This window comes from Oncorhynchus tshawytscha, linkage group LG19 (assembly GCF_018296145.1).
Source record: "Oncorhynchus tshawytscha isolate Ot180627B linkage group LG19, Otsh_v2.0, whole genome shotgun sequence".
NCBI lineage: Eukaryota > Metazoa > Chordata > Actinopteri > Salmoniformes > Salmonidae > Oncorhynchus > Oncorhynchus tshawytscha.
This window is the reverse complement of record NC_056447.1, coordinates 19,304,652-19,319,312: the sequence shown is the minus strand read 5'-3', so window position 1 is coordinate 19,319,312 and position 14,661 is coordinate 19,304,652. Positions and strand designations below refer to the sequence as shown.

The 14,661-nt window shown below is 42.0% G+C and overlaps 1 protein-coding gene across 2 annotated transcripts in view; it reads right to left on the bottom strand.

Moving 5' to 3' along the window:
* The window catches only part of plxnb2b (plexin b2b), a 182,727-nt gene that overhangs the window by 124,768 nt on the left and 43,298 nt on the right, over nucleotides 1–14,661 (bottom strand). For both annotated transcript variants that reach the window (XM_042301429.1, XM_042301428.1), the window contains one exon: nucleotides 4,145–4,263. The gene's annotated coding sequence lies outside the window, so the exon portion shown is untranslated. The remainder of the gene's footprint in view (nucleotides 1–4,144; nucleotides 4,264–14,661) is intronic.

Here is a 14,661-nt window from a genome sequence, read left to right as displayed (position 1 = left end):
GTACAAAGAAAAGCAATATCAGTAGAGACCCGATCCTCCCTAGCCTCGTTGAGAGCAGCAGACACAGACTATTATTACCTAGAGTTGTCGTCTGCTCCCTCATGCCATTCACTCAGGGCGGAATGGATGTTTTATTATAATCAAATGAATACAATATCTTCCCATAAATAGCCTACTTAAAAAGTCATTTTCTCTGCCAGCAATATGTTTGAATGTCCATCACACCCGGGGCGCAGAGGTGCCACATGTTTAATTCAAAGCCAATGCAATTTACACGCACTGCACAGCGAAACACAGACTATGGTTTTTGTCCTCCCTCTATAATCCCTCCCTCCACCCACCTTACCTTCAACTGTCCCCGTTTACAAAACCATTTAGGTCTGTGGGAACAGACTGTGTAGGATAACATTCAGTGCATCTGAAAAAACTGGGGTATAAAAGGGTTGCACTTATTTACTGTAGGGCACTCAGAGGTGAAGAAAGTAAAGTGCATAATCACATTGGAAAGCCAATGGGGCAACTCCGGAGCACATATTTCAGCCAGCATGTGATCCATCCAAGACCTTGGACTCTCCCCTATGCTGTACTGTACTACCACAGTTCCCTATATACGTCAGGTCTGGACATCACATCTATCTATGTGGATCTGACATGAGTTGAGTGAACACCTTGGTGTGTGAGTGTGTGTGTGTGTGTGTGTGTGTGGTGGTGGTGGTGGTGGTGGTGGTGGTGGTGGTGGTGGGGGGGGTTGAGGAGAGGGAATCCAATCTCTCAAACAGAGGAGCAGAGACAGGCAGGCAGATACGCTCTGGTCCCAAAATAACCCTGGAGGTATCCATGAATGAAATGACAGGATTACAGGGGTATTAGAAAACCCGCTGAGATGGTTGATAATGCTGTTTATAGTGAGGCGTGACACCGCTAGCAGGGAAAGAGTCAAACTGTTTGACTAATTAAAATATGGACAAGCTTTTCAGAGTCGCCAAGCAGAAAATTCTAAACTGAGCCGAGGTTCTGCCTTGCCTTCTCGAAGCTCTACTGCCGATGCGGCCGGCCGGGCATTGACATTGATGGATATAGCAGGTGTAAACGGCCAAATATAAAGCCTTTACAATATCTGTGAATCCCTCTTGAAATGGGGGCGGTAAACATAAACCCTGATATCCCAGCTAAGGATGGGATTATTGTTGTGTCAACACTCAACGACCCCCACAGATAATAGCAATTACTGTCCTCTCTGCAGCGCCATCAGACTGAGGCAATGACTTAGCTAGCTGACAGCCTGGTCCTAATTACCAAGAACCGCCAATTACTGGCTCCATTTAATTATTTATATAGCTAGCCTGCTAGCTTCACACGCCCAAATAAAAAGAGAATTTTCTGACTCCAAGCACTGATATCGGTGGCAGCTGGTCTACATGACTTTCTGAATCATGCTGGCTTTGGATTGAACTGGATTCAGGCAGTGTCAGCCTGTAAGATACTCAACGTCCCTTCAGATTCGAGCTATAAATCCGGCATGGCTATGAATTCAGTATTCAGTAACTGTTTGCACATGACTCCAACATCGTCATGAAGTTTGCCGACAATACGACGGTGGTCGGCCTGATCACCGACAATGATGAGACAGCCTATAGGGAGGAGGTCAGAGACCTGGCAGTGTGGTGCCAGGAGAGCAACCTCTCCCACAACGTCGGCAAGACAAAGGAGCTGATCGTGGACTACAGGAAACGGAGGGCTGAGCACAACCCCATTCACAACAACGGGACTGTAGTGGAGATGGAAGTTCCTCTGTGTCCACATCACTAAGGACCTATCATGGTCCAAACAGACAAAAAAAGTTCTGAAGAGGGCACTACAATGCCTCTCCCTGAAAAGGGCACTACAATGCCTCTCCCCCTCAGGAAGCTGAAAAGATGTGGCATGGGCATAAGATCCTCAAAAGGTTCTACAGCTGCACCCTTGAGAGCATCTTGGCTGGCCGCTTGGTATGGCAACTGCTCGGCATCCGACCGCAAGACACTATAGAAGGTAGTGCATACGGCGTAGTACATCAGTGGGGGCCAAGCTACCTGTCATCCAGGACCTCTATACCAGGCAGTGTCAGAGGAAGGCCCTAAAAATGGTCAAAGACTCCAGCTATCCAAGTCACGGTCTGTTCTCTCTGCTACCGCACGACAAGCGGTACTGGAGCGCTAAGTCTGGGACCAAAAGGCTCCTGAACAGCTTCTACCCCAAAGTCATACGACTGCTGAACAGTTCATCAGATGGCTACCTGGACTTTCTGCTTTTCAACCCCTACCTACATGTACATAGCACTATCAATCAACTAAACAAACCTACGTCTACATAATCAATCACCCCAACTACCTTGTGCCCCAGTAGACTGTCTTGGTACTGGTATTCCTTGTATATAGCCTTTACGGTGCATTTGGAAAGTATTCAGACCCCTTGACTTTTTCTACATTTAGTTAAAATGATTCTAAAATGTATTAAATGGTTTTCCCCCTCATCAATCTACACACAATACCCCATAATGACAAAGCAAAACAAAACATGTTTATAAGGTGTTGCACATATTACATAAGAATTCAGACCTTTTACTCAATACTTTGTTGAAGCACTTTTGGAAGTGAATACAGCCTCAAATCTTCTTGTGTATGACGCTACAAGCTTGGCATAGCTGTATTTTGGGAGTTTCTTCCATTCTTCTCTGCAGATCCCCTCAAGCTCGGTCAGGTTGGATGGAGAGCTTCGCTGCACAGCTATTTTCAGGTCTCTCCAGAGAAGTTTGATTGGGTTCAAGTCCGGGCTCTGGCTGGGCCACTCAAGGACATTCAGAGAAGCCACTTCTGTGTTGTCTTGGCTGTGTGCTTAGGAAGATAAACCTTCACCCCAGTCTGAGGCCCTGAGTCCTCTGGGAGCAGGAATTCATCAAGGATCTGTCTGTACTTTGTTCCATTCATCTTTTCCTTGATTCTGTCTAGTCTCCCAGTCCCTGCCACTGAAAAACATCACCAGCAGCATGATGCTGCCACCACCATGCTTCACAGTAGGGATGGTGCCAGGTTCTCCCCCAATGTGACTATTGGCATTCAGGCCAAAGAGTTCAATCTTGGTTTCATCAGACCAGAGAATCTTGTTTTTCGTGGTCTGAATACTTTAGGTCCCATACAGAAAACTCCAATGGGGCTGCCAGGTGCCTTTTATTGAGGAGTGGCTTCCGTCTGGCCACTCTACAATTAACAGGCAGTTAACCCACTGTTCCTAGGCCGTCATTGAAAATAAGAATTTGTTCTTAACTGACTTGCCTAGTTAAATAAAATAAAATAAATTGGTGGAGTGCTGCAGAGATGGTTGTCTTTTTGGAAGGTTCTCCCATCTCCACATAGGAACTCTGGAGCTCTGTCAAACTTACCATAGGGTTCTTGGTCACCTCCCTGACCAAGGCCCTTCTCTCCCGATTGCTCAGTTTGGCCGGGCGGCCAGCTCTAGGAAGTTTTGGTGGTTCCAAACTTCTTCCATTTAATAATGATGGAGGCCACTGTGTTCTTGGGGACCTCAATGCTGCATATATTTTTTGTACTCTTCCCCAGATGTGTGCCTCGACACAATTCCTTTGACATCATGGCTTTTTTTTAAACACATTTGCAAACATTTCTAAAAACCTGTTTTCGCTTTTTCATGATGGGGTATTGCGTGTAGATTAAAGAGGAACATTTTTTATTTAATCCAGTTTAGAATAAGGGTGTAACGTAACAAAATGTGGAAAAAGTCAAGTGGTCTAAATACCGAATGTTGTTATTTTATTGTGTTACTATCACATTTTTTTACCTATTTGCTCATTTTCATACTTTTTAATTGCATTTTTGGTAAACGGCTCCTAAGAATTTCACAGTAATGCACTTGTTGCATTCGGCGCATGTGATAAATAAAATGCTATTTGATTTGAGATAGCTAGCCTTTACAGTTATATCATAGTCATAGGAACACAATGGAAAATGAACAGGGACATCTGCAGGGGATCTGTAGTAGATTCAGTCCTTGAATACTGCTGCTCAATGTGTTACCAGCTAGACTTGTGCAGAGTAGCACAGTAAACAATAGAAAAATAACAGGGATAACTGTAGGGGTTTGTCCTTACTTCCTGTAGAGCTCAATTACTTCCTGTAGTTGCCGAGCAGGAAGTGCACAATCATATCCCCTCGCCGTCCGCTCTCCTTTTCATTCAGGCCTCTTCAGGGTGGCCACAGTAAATAAGTGCTGAAAGACATAAAAAGACAGTGTTTCAGGCAATTTCTACATTGTGTCATACTGAGAGAAAATACAGTATCTGCAGAATGTTCATATCTAAACATACATGGCTGGTTGAGATCTGTTCTAGTGTAAACGACTCTTCTACTGCCAATACCAAAGTTCCTCTGAAAACAATCCCTCCCTTTTCTTTATCTGGCGAGTGAACACTAACTCAGTTACTGCAGATGTTTCCTATCACCCACGGCTGCCAAGCGGCACCCAGTCAGTGGCTGCTAGTGCTTGAGAGAGGAGGGTGAGAAGAGAAGAGAGAGGAGAGAGCAGGGGAGGGAGAAAATTCTACCATTCGTGCTCCAGTGAATCCTGCCGAAACTTGGCAGATCACCCTGAGATTTGTTTGTCTCTGGATTTGACACGAAAATGTTACGTCTTGTCTGGAGTCTATCGCTCGCCTCACGCCCAACACTCATCTTAATGTATAGGCCTGGCTGGCTGTTTAGCTTATGTTCTCATAAACTCTGACATCCAAATTTCTCAGCCCCAGGGTGCAGATGGCCGATTAGCTCAGTCGGCAGCGACGCAGCAATGAGCGAGTGTCTTCTCTGGAGGTGCAAGTCCACAATCATTTGAAAGATAACCAATACAACACTTTGTTGCCCTGAGAAAATATGTCACCGCGTTGGCATCTCCTTACGAGGCAACATACTCCTACAGAGTCATGCAGATCTTTCAACAGAGCTGAGTTGCTAGTGTAAATTCGCATTTGTAAGATCCCTTTCTAACGGATCACTTCCTTTAACACGCCAGAACTCCAGCAACCAGATTCTAGGGGGGAAAATCCCCATTGTCCTCATGTAGCAAAAACTGAACCAGGACACTATTTGTTCTAGTTATGCATACTCAGATTGTGCCTCTCAGTGGAGGTCTTTAAACATGAGCCCAGTTCATCTCCAATCAGTGTTGCCAGATCTGGATGACAGCCACTGAAACACAAAGAAACACAACACACCACCGCACGCTCCATGCTCACTAAGCATTAAAACATGTTGTAAAAAGACTATCTGTGCTAAGCGATAAAGTGTGTACAAAAGATCCACCGTCGCGGCGCTCCAAAGCGCTTAGCATTTAGATGACAGTTGCGAGGGGCTCGAGTAGAGGAGTGGTTGTGGCCCGGAGGCCGGATCTGTTCCAACCGTGCACTGGCAAGAGAGACGGAGCCCAGTCAGCCTCGACAGCTTGGATACTCACAGGGGGTGATGGGATACTGGAGGGCTGGTGTACCATGTTGAAGTTGGGGAAGGGAAGGAGGGGGAAGGATGGGAGGAGGAGGGGTAAGGTGGAACAATGTGTTATTTTATTATTTTAGAACCCCAAGGACTTACCGTCCACAGTGTTGTATGAGCAAAATCTAAAAGTTGGCCCTCTGATGAAGATCTGAGCTGTGGGTATCGGTATACCCTCTATTGGATTAAAGGTAATCATCGTTCAGCTAGACCTTGAGGGGAAGAGCAGCAATATTTTCACTGATGTCACACATTCCAAGGCTGTTATGCCTCCGCGTGATATGAAACACCTTACATTAATGATGATGGGTATTTCCATGTAAAAAGTCCCATGAACACTAACATGTGAAGTTCATAGGAGTTCATCAAAGTTGGTGTCAAGTGAAAGCGAAGAGTTTTTTAATTATTTTCTTATCAAGGTATTTATACATTTTTCAACCATTTTCCATTCTGAAACTTAGGAATATGCAAAGACTATGATTTCTGGTCAAACAGATGGAAAAGGGGTATAAGAAACATCTAGTAGAAAATGTGTTAAAGGTATCAGAAATACATTAAAAAACACTAATGTTGAAGTAAACACCCCTGCCAACTAATATCAACACTTTTATTTCATTTTCTGAAATTATTTGCCTTCTGTAAGTTTCAGAAATATTGCCTAGTGTCTTGTCATTCTGTTACCAGATACCGCGTATCTTTAAGATATAAATGCAACATGTAAAGTGTTGGTACCATGTTTCATGAGCTGAAATAAAAGACCCCAGAAATGTTCCACACACACAAAAAGTTGGGACAAATTTGGTTATATAGATGCTAGTGAGGATTTCTCCTTTACCAAGATAATCAATCCATCTGACATGTGTGGAATATCTAGGAGCTGATTAAACAGCCTGATCATTACACAGGTTCACCTTGTGTGGTAGAGAATAAAAGGCCACTCTAAAATGTTTTGTCACACAACACAATGCCACAGATGTCTCAATTTAGGGAGAGAGCATTTGGCATGTTGACTGCATGAATGTCCACCAGTGCTGTTGCGGGAGAATTTAATGTACATTTCTCTACCATAAGCCGCCTCCAACGTCATTTTAGAGAATTTGGCAGTACGACCAACAGGCCTCACAACCGCAGACCACGTGTAACCGCACCAGCCCAGGACCTTTAGATCCGTCTTCTTCACCTGTGGGATCATCTGAGACCAGCCACCCGGAAAGCTGATGAAACTGTGGGTTTGCACAACTAAATAATTTCTGCACACACTGTCAGAAACCGTCTCAGGGAAACTCATCTGCATGCTCATCGTCCTCACCAGTGTCATGACCTGACTGCAGTGCGGCGTCGTAACCGACTTTAGTGGGAAAATGCCCACCTTTGATGGCCACTGGCACGCTGGAGAAGTCTGCTATTCATGGTTGAATCCGTACTGGGCAGATGGCAGACAGCGTGTATGGAGTCGTGTGGGCGAGCGGTTTGGTGATGTCAATGTTGTGAACAGAGTGCCCCATGGTGGTGATGGGGTTATGGAATGGGCAAGCATAACCTTTGGACAACAAACACAATTGTATTTTATCGAAGGCAATTTGAATACAGAGACAACATGATGAAACCCTGAGGCATATTGTCGTACCATTCATTCGCTGCCATCACCTCATGTTTCAGCATGATAATGCACGGCCCCATGTTGCAAGGATCTGTAAACAATTCCTGAAAGCTGAACATTTCCAGGTTCTTCCATGGCCTGCATACTCACCAGACATGTCACCCATTGAGCATGTTTGGGATGCTCTGAATCAGTGTGTACGACAGCGTGTTCTAGTTCCCAATATCCAGCAACTTCGCACAGCGAAGAGGAGTGGGACAACATTCCACAGGCTACAATCAACAGCCTGATCAACTCTATGCGATGGAGATGTGTCGCGCTGCATGAGGCAAAAGGTGGTCACACCAGATAGATTAGGGCCAAATGTATTTATTTATATTGACTGATTTCCTTATATAAATTATAACTTAGTGAAATCTATTAAATTGTTGCATGTTGGGTTTATATTTTTGTTCAGTTTAATTTCTCTCCCTCAGTAGAAGGGAGGATAATGAAAGTTCACAGATGTAACAAGTAAAGGTAGACCTACCAATTACTTAGTGTTTTTACTGATAACAATTTGGTTTAGGATTTATTAAGCGATTAAAACATGTTGAAACAACTCCCTTCCAGTCATTCTGTTACAGATTTTTTGTCATTCTGTTACAGATTTTTTTGTCATTCTGTTACAGAATTTTTGTCATTCTGTTAGCAATTTGGTAACAGAATGACTGCAAGTGAATTGGCTACAATGGGAAATCATAATAGTCACAAACCACAGTTGGGTCACCTACTACTGTCCTCCCTTCCATTGGCATACTCTTATGTTCAGCTCATAACGTCTCTCCCTCTATTAATCAATTTACCGCATGGTGATGTCGCCATGAAAAACCCGAAACTCAAACCATGCAAACCTGTTCATCAGAAGTTCCTGTGTAGATTGTATTTTCAACGAGTAACTATCAGGAAGTGGCACTGATAAAAATAATCACACTTTTACAGAGTTAGTTTCATCAACTACTGTACAATATGATACAAAACACAGGAAAAAACTGAATTTTGACTGCACTGGGCCTTTAAGAAAGATGACATAAAATGTCGGGCTAGCCCCAAGGATGCATGGAGACTACTTGTTATTTGGGGACGTTCGCTGCAATTTCATAGATCACGGTAATTTAAATCGTGATGATCACTGTGAATTATTATACATGAATTATTCACACTCATCTTTGAGGATGCCTACTTATATTCTGAGTCATTCTGAATATCATAAAGAGGACTTTTGATGTTTAAGTGTTTTTTTTCCCTGGCGATTAACCTGAATCAACTTCAAAAGTGTAAGAGGGAGTGAATCACCTGGGGCAACATTCTAAACAAACGCAATGAGTTTTTTGGGGAAATTGTTTTAAATTTCATTTCTCTTTCAATATATAGTGCCCGGAAAATGTAAAATAAGGAGCTTATCTATGTTTGTAGTCCTTTGCACTCATACCCGTATGTATACGGGTTGAAAATGGCAGATTTGGGCACAAATAAGCACCTAAATTGGAACACAGTAGATGTACAGTAAGTAACATGCTATTAATGATGTCAGACCTCAGGCTCTGCGCTTCACAGCACTTTATGGGTTTTGACTGACAGCCGTTCTGAACTTGCTCCCATCCCTCACGCTAACTGGGCCATTTTTTTTAAATGTCTGATTGAGGGAAATGCTGTAACTGAAAAGGACACAATGTATTTTGATTGATTCTAATAAACAGCACTTGGATGTTATACAAGCAACCAAATGTGTCCAAATGTGCAGTTTGTGGTGACTTGACTTTAACATGAATCTGAAGAAAATTATTTATCTTAATTAACTAACTATGTTTAATTGTTACCCGATTCAATTCATCATGTTACAATTAACTCATTAGGATCTAGGGCACCACGAGAGTGTCTGTTTAAAGAGATACCGTCTCCTGAATTAAACTCTAAAAGGTCTTTACCTATCACGTCTATAAACAGTCAACTTATTAATCATAACCTCTTAATCATAACCTCTTCGTCGTAACCTCCTTGCATCTGCAAAAACCCGAGCCTTACTTACGATTCAGTACTACACAAACTGGTTTAATTATTTATTTACTAACTAATTAAATGGGAAGACATGATAAACATACACATTCTGCACTGGTTATTGACTGGAGACATAATATGCTGAAAACAGGTCCCTAGAGGAATGACAACAACATGGATGCTTGTTAAAGAGATGGAGAGAGAGAGAGAGGGACAGAGACACTTAACATTGCCACATTCAGAAACTATTTTCACCTACAGTAACCATATACTTTGCACACAAACAGTCACACTTTGAGAAAGAAATCATGAATGTATTTACGTGAAATGCCTGGGTTCGCCGCGGATCTCTCAGTGAACGGGGTAGCTTTGGAAAGGGGGTTGTGCCCTTTCGCAGCATGCTTGTAAGGCTCTGATTGACCAAAATGTTTCCAACAACTCTTCTCCTGTTGTCCTTCTTCGTAGTTGTCCGGTATCCGGTGACTTGTCGTGAGGTCCTGAACAGAACTACAGAGTTGATTTTCCTTCCATTCACTCTTGAAGATTCTTCTTTGAAGATAGGGTTAGCCATTCGTATTGACGGTTCCCCAATGGGGTGATGAGAGTAACATAATACGATTGTTTGAGCAGAGTAACAGGATGGTCCTACTTAAATTTGCTTTCGAAGATACCTTACTTACGACAGCTAATTAGCCATACCAATGATTATACGGGAGGTGAGTTTATAGTCTCTTCCTCGTGTTGAGATTCAAAGTTCGAACCATGTTAAACGCACCAGCTGCCACTTCTCGCTTTTTCTGGTTCCATGTGTTAACTTCTTCACCCATCTTTTCTACCTTTTGCTTGAAATGGGTGGTTCCAGCAGGCTGGCACGCTCCCCGACCTCACTCCGGGGTGGTGATTACTCACTGTGCAAAGTTTTGGAAAACAATTATCTCTTATAACTTCTCAAATCACATCCCTCTCTTAACAAAAACACTCATAATTTGTCATATTACATGCACTATGCGTAGTATGGAAACTTCATATATGTTGTGGGTATACTTCCCAAGTTACAGTATTTTCCTTTAAAACATTTTGAATGACATCACAAAATAACAAACAAAATGACAGTGTCATATAGAAAGCCTCTCCACAAAATATTGTTCCAGTATTCGCTTTTGAACGTGTTAGAGTTTGTTCAGAAGTCTGTTGAGACAAAGCACATTCCTTTGGTGAATCTTGAGAGTGCAGGCCTGGATCTTCTCCCTTGATTTACAACAGGACGTGAGTTGTTAATTCCCACTAGTTCCTTCCTTCCCCCTCTACGGGTTTGAGGTGGTCTGATTGAAGTAATTCATTGCAAACCTGATCTGACCTATTTGGATTCTCATGGACAGTCAAGACAACTTCTCATTTCCATATCATAAAACCCATGTCATATACAGTGTTGACGTTTATGATCAGTGTTTGATGTACAGTTACAAGATGACATGGCGTCATACCCGGGGTTGTCCTGAACATAATGAGCCTGTTTGTCTACTGCGAAGAAAACAACCACCTGAATGCACACCACTCCTTTCTATGTGCACCTAACTCTGTTTCTCTGAATTGCCCTGTGAAAGCCTAACACCGTAATATCATACTTTACAACTTAGCTAGTCAAGATGGAAATAGAACAATTATTCAAATGATTCCCACTTGGCCTAAATTGCGATTTATAATGGGCTGTTTTTGGTTTGCGTAAACATCAACAGTAATTGTGTGATGGCGGGGCTGCAGGGTTGTGTTCCAAACAAAACAACTACATGTGTGTTTGCTGTAGTTCCTCAACGGCACAGCTAGGAGAGAAAAGTCATTTCTAGTTGAAGACTCTTCTTTAAGTCATAAAAGTGCATTGAAATGACTTAGGAACTGTTCACACTTTGGAGAGGTGTGGCCCCTTGTCATTTTTTAAAATTTATGTTGCAACTACCTCACATTTTCCAGGAATATTCTCATAATGTTACTGAATGTATCCAGAGCATTTGTTTGATTTGAGAATCAACGAATGCAGTGAAAAGTACAGTAAATGTAAAATGCACATAAAAGCAACAGTGTAATGTTTGGATTCAGTCTTGTGTCAGGTGAACTGTTGTCTGAATTGTATGCTTTTTCATATTTCTTCTGTGAAAAACATTTCAATTTAGCCCAATCCATATAAGGGCAATTCCCACGAGTGTAAAGGGTTAAATAGAATTTTAAAGTACATGTGAAACTTAAAAGAATGTCTACTTTGCCTGTATTCTCAAAATTAACACATTTTGAGTGTTGGTCAAAAATGAGTCATTTTCACAAGGAAATTAGAGTGACAACCTGTAATGCAAAGTCACAAGTCACTGAAAATGTGTAAAAACATGTCATAATGTCAAGCTAATTGATACAAAAAGCTATCCATGTGTTGTGGACACACCAGATAAGGGTGAGGTTATGCTCGATCTCAAGGGGGTACCACGCCTCAGATTTACCAGGCCCAACAACAAAAGATATGAAAAATTGAGATCTTTTGTTCGCTCCTGTGCACTCTAATTTATTCATCCCCAAGCATTTCTTGCTCTGGGGCGCAGCCAAGGCAAAGCCCAGGGGAAAGATGATTGACACTTCCTAACCCATGTGGATACCCCAGACCACGTCATTAGCATGCTATTTACATGATCATACGGGAGTAAGCTACAGGAGATCGGAACAAGAGAGAGCAACAGAACAGAAACAGAAATGGTCATGTTTTATGTGGTATGTTTTTTTTGTTGGTCTCAAATGTAGCCTAAGCACCCAGAGTGGGAGCAGCACTCGCCTCCCGCCCAGTTTCACCCCCAATATTACAACGCAGCCCGCAGAACCACCTGGGGTATGGGACTGACATTTCAGCTGAACCATATTTTGTCTGGAGTTGACACCTGCAGGCATCAGGGCCGGGACGTGACCAAGAACCCAATGGTCACTCTGACAGAGTTCCAGAGTTCCTCTGTGGAGACAGGAGAACAACCATCTCTGCAGCACTCCACCAATCAGACCTTTATGGTACAGTGTCCAGATGGAAGCCACTCCTCAGTAAAAGGCACATGACAGCCCGCTTAGAGTTTGCCAAAAGGCACCTAAAGGACACTCAGACCATGAGAAACAAGAATTGGCCTGATTGCCAAGCGTCACATCTGGAGGAAACCTATCCCTAGGGTGAAGCATGGTTGTGGCATTATCATGCTGTGGGGATGTTTTTCAGCGGCAGGGACTGGGATACTCGTCAGGATCGAGGAAAAGATGAATGGAGCTAAGTACAGAGATCCTTGATGAAAACCTGCTCCAGAGAAGCTCAGGACATTAGACTGGGGCGAAGGTTCGGCTTCCAACAGGACAACAATCCTAAGCACACAGACACGACAATGCAGGAGTGGCTTCGGGACAAGTCTCTGAATGTCCTTGAGTGACCCAGCCAGAGCCCGGACTTGAACCCGATCAAACGTCTCTGGAGAGACCTGAAAATAGCTATGCAGCGACGCTCCCCATCCAACCTGAGAGAAGAATGGGAGAAACTCCACAAATACAGGTGTGCCAAGCTTGTAGCGTCATAACCAAGAAGACTTGAGGCTGTAATCGCTGCCAAAGGTGCTTCAACAAAGTACTGAGTAAAGGGTCTGAATACTTATGTAAACGTGATATTTCAGTTTTTGATTTGTCATTATGGGCTATTGCGTGTAGATTGATGAGGGGATTTTTTTTATTATCCAGGTTGTAACGTAACAAAATATGGAAAAAGTGAAGGGGTCTGAATACTTTCCGAATGCACTGTAGATGTCCTAGCCTACCTCTTTCAGGTAATAGATTCAATGCAGTATTAGTATTTTCTGCAGCTAATTAATGATGGGTTTACTAAGCTTCTAACTTATAGCCTCTGTCTCTTGGGCAATACGCACGCACCTGTGCTCCGCTGGCCTCTCTCCTTAAAAAAAAAAAACACTCCTTCGATCTTGGAGTCCCATGCAGGAAATGCTAGACTAGAATAGTTTGCTGGACATCATTATTTTTAGCATTTCTTATACCAATAGACTATTAGAAGAGGGAAGCAAGCTCTTGTTGGCTGAATGTTAAATACAGCAGCCAATAGAACTCACGGGTAGTTAGAAAGAAGAGTGAACACGGCATGGAGGTAAGCTATAGCAGTTATTTATTCAGACCCATAACCATTCAATCTTGGTGAAGAGACGTGAAAGCCTTCTGCATCTAATTCTAGTCCTGTATTATTCAGGGCTGTTATTAGAATGGCGGAGATAAGGACAACAAAACATATTTCATTTAACTGTTGAAAGCGAAGGAAGGAATGAAGCAACAATAGAGAGAGAAAGAGGAGGAAGGATAATAGCATTAGGGGAAATATTATGAGAGGTGTATACATATGCATCAGCCAACTAATTCTACAAATAGGCCTTATTATATTTCAAAAGTCAAATCTAATTCGCTAGCCGATACTTGTAACTTTGTAAGCAGCATGTGCTGCACCTGAATCGCATGTTCTCATTATCATGGTTTGAAGGATGAGTATTTCCAGTCTATATAATACAGTATAATTTTATTTTATTTTTATTTCACCTTTATTTAACCAGGTAGGCAAGTTGAGAACAAGTTCTCATTTACAATTGCGACCTGGCCAAAATACATAATACTGTACAGTACAGTAATACAGTTCACATTAAAAAAAGATTTAGTTTCATGATCTAGTTTCATGTATTTACCCAAGAGAGCATAAAGCTATTTAAATCTATGGGCTTCTATGTTTTTCTGTCGTGCGTAACCTATATCATATATGTTTTGGATAACGGCACAATCATTTGGACTTTTTTGGGCTTGGGCTCACTAAATGTCTTTAACGTAGGACTCACAAAATGTATTTAATGTAGGGCTCATAAAATGTATTTAATGTAGGGCTCATAAAATGTATTTAATGTAGGGCTCATAAAATGTATTTAATGTAGGGCTCATAAAATGTATTTAATGTAGGGCTCATAAAATGTATTTAATGTAGGGCTCATAAAATGTATTTAATGTAGGGCTCATAAAATGTATTTAATGTAGGGCTCATAAAATATATTTAATGTAGGGCTCATAAAATGTATTTAATGTAGGGCTCATAAAATGTATTTAATGTAGGGCTCATAAAATGTATTTAATGTAGGACTCATAAAATGTATTTAATGTAGGGCTCATAAAATGTATTTAATGTAGGGCTCATAAAATGTATTTAATGTAGGGCTCATAAAATGTCCTTAATGTAGGGCTCATAAAATGTATTTAATGTAGGGCTCATAAAATGTATTTAATGTAGGGCTCATCAGGCTCAGGTAGCATCAGGCTTGAATTTTCAATCAAATCTCTCATCAAATTCAGATATAGGCCCATTTATATGCTTTATAATACTTTTGAATGACACTTCTGGTTTTGGCCGTAAATGCCGGGTTACGAGGGAGAAAGTTGACT